The sequence below is a fragment of the Vanessa cardui genome, chromosome W (genome assembly GCF_905220365.1).
Source record: "Vanessa cardui chromosome W, ilVanCard2.1, whole genome shotgun sequence".
Classification (NCBI taxonomy): Eukaryota; Metazoa; Arthropoda; class Insecta; order Lepidoptera; family Nymphalidae; genus Vanessa; species Vanessa cardui.
Window position 1 is genome coordinate 9,581,585 of NC_061153.1, and position 2,882 is coordinate 9,584,466.

At 45.9% G+C, this 2,882-nt stretch overlaps 1 pseudogene; it reads right to left on the minus strand.

The window, feature by feature from the left end:
* Nucleotides 1-276: 276 nt before the first annotated feature.
* On the minus strand, nucleotides 277-2,550 carry LOC124542574 (annotated as a pseudogene).
* Between the last annotated feature and the right edge of the window lie 332 nt (nucleotides 2,551-2,882).

Genomic DNA, 2,882 nt, shown 5'->3' on the forward strand with positions numbered 1-2,882 from the left:
ATAAGAATTTGATGACTATCGAAGCGATGTATACAATAGTATACACAACATAAGTCATCCCGGAACACGGAAATCTCGTAAGCTGATTTTGTCCTTTAATGATTATTATGATTACAAAGACTTATATTAATTGCCAGGAAAGCAAGATATAACGTCACACGTTCAGCCCCATTCATTAATTGCTGCCAACCGAAAGTTTCCAAGACATACACGTCGTTATAGTCGGACAGCTCAAGGTCATCTTATAACAATGATAGTCACAGAAATAATTTACAGTCAATGGATAACTGGGAACAAGTAAAATTCAAACAGCAGCGGAATAGTCGAACGACGGAATAAAATAACCTTGAAAGCCGCATTACGCACGAAACTGTCCGACACGTGTACATAGTTGAATGAACTCCCGAAGGTCTTATCAAATTTATGCGCAGCTGCACCGACACCGACGCAGCACGGCGTAAGTGTCGTCGAAGCTACCTACGGTTATAGCCTACGTTTACCTGGAGATTATTTCGATACTAATAACCCGTACAGCACTGGATTATGATAACGTCGAAAAAAATAGGCACAAGCATATCTGAGAACAAGCCTAACGAGCATGCCTCACAATAATAAACACATCTTCATCCATCAAGATCTACGAATATGCGACCACGTATTTATGGGCGATCGATCGTACTGCCATCTGAGGTCAATGTACGTAACGAATCAAAACAAAAATGTATGTATGTAATAATATGTAACGAATAAAAATAAAGCTTGCAATCTCCGTAGCGACAGATGTCGCCGGAAAAGACGCGATAGATATCAGCAATTGTTTCATTTTTTTATGATATAGGTGGCAAACGAGCAGGAGGCTCACCTGATGGAAAGTGACTACCACCGCTCATGGACATCTGCAACACCGGGGGGCTTACAGGTGCGTTGCCGGCCTTTAAGGCCTTTAAGTTCGCTCTTTGCTTAAAGATTCCCATGTCGTATCGGTTCGAAAAAACCGCCGGCGAAAGCTGTTTCCACAAAGTTGTTGTGCGAGGCAGAAAATTTCTAAGAAATTGCGCTGTTGTGGATTTCCGATTTGACGAGTTGTCCGAACGTGAAATTCAGCAGCCGGGATTAATCCAAACAATTCCTCGGAACATTCCCTGTGAAAAATTCGGTAGAAGATGCAGAGTGATCCATCATCTCTACGCAAAGCCAAAGGATCAAGGAGATCAGAAAGGACTTGATCGCCGATAATTCGAGCCGCTCTTCGTTGGATACGGTCAAATGGAAGGAGCTGGTACTTGGGAGCACCCGTCCAGAGGTGAGAGCAGTACTCCATATGAGGCCGAATTTGCGCCTTGTAAAGTTTTAGGCGATGGGCCGACGTGAAATACTGTCTTGCTATGCTGAGCTCACCGAGCTTTTTTAAAGCCAATTTGGCTTTGCCTTCCAATTGCCCGCGGAACTGAACGAGACTCGAAATATCAACGCCAAATATTCCGATACTACCCGTAGCGGCTATCGGAATGTTCTAAAATCGTGGAGATACGACAAATGGTGTTTTTTTAGCGGTTAACGCGCAAAGTTGCATCTTTTTGGGGTTGAAATGGACTAGATTTAGCTGGCCCCAATTCGAGACTTCGTTTAACGAGGACTCGACTTCAGACACAAGTTTGTTCCGGTTTTCTTCGACGTTTTCTCGAAAAATATTAGCGCGGTCGGTGTATACGGTGTCAACGATACTGTCATCTGCATAGCAGTGAATGTTACTGATTTGTAACAAATCATTGATATGCAGAAGAAACAGAGTGGGTGATAGAACGCAGCCTTATGGAACACCAGCATTGACGAATTTCAAGTCGGAGCATGCACCGTCGACAACGATTTTAATGCTCCGATCTGCCAAAAAGCTGGTAATCCAATTGCATAATTTCCCGGGAAGCCCATAGCATGGAAGCTTCGAAAGAAGCGCTCTCTCAACTGCTTGCGCCCATCTATGAGTGAGGTAAACTAGAAGATCACTGGCCGACCGACCCCGACGGAAACCGTACTGGAGGTCGCTAATCAGCTGGTTCTCCTCTAGATACCGCAGGACCTGGTAGTTAATAATGGACTCCATTATCTTGGAGAACAAGGAGGTGATAGCTATAGGCCTATAATTGGACGGGTCTGAGAGGTTACCCCTTTTAGGGATCGGATGCACCAAAGCAATCTTCCAGGAGTTCGGGCCGACGCCTAGAGCGTAGGATTGCCGGAAAAGACGCGTTAAGACCGGTGCCAACTCGGGAGCACATTTCCGTAGCACGATTTGAGGTATGCCTTCGGGTCCACTCGACTTGTAAATGTCAGCAACAACGCTCGGATCATTCATCGAGTATAAAACCCGCCCCCATGGGTAGGATGCAAAGAAGGACCGCATCCCATCCTAATCTGCTGACTTGTAGTGCCACACGCGGCGGCAGCCCGCGAAACGAGGTCGTGAGTACCGTGCGACCGGCACTGTACTAGTACTACTAGAATAATGATCTCTGTGGATGGAATCTGCTGCAGCAGAGAATCTGTAGCCATTGGGACGTGCTCAAACAGTCGTTCGGTTTCGGTATTATCGCTATGGGACCTATAAAGTCACGCGTAGATTCGGGGATGGTCAACGCATTCTCCACGCAACCAAATATTAGATAGGCCCTTTCAGGCTGCCGAGGTGTCGAGAGCAAATATCATCTCTGACGTAAACGCATACGCCAGCTCTTGGTACAAAAAAATGTTCAGATTTGTACCCGGGGTACGAAAGAAAAGTCGTGTCAATAGGAGAAGATATAGGGTCTCGGTTAGAAAGAGCAAGGTCGGCTTCGCCGTCTCAAGATGAAAGTGAACGGCGTTGAGGTTGAAGTTGAGTCCCC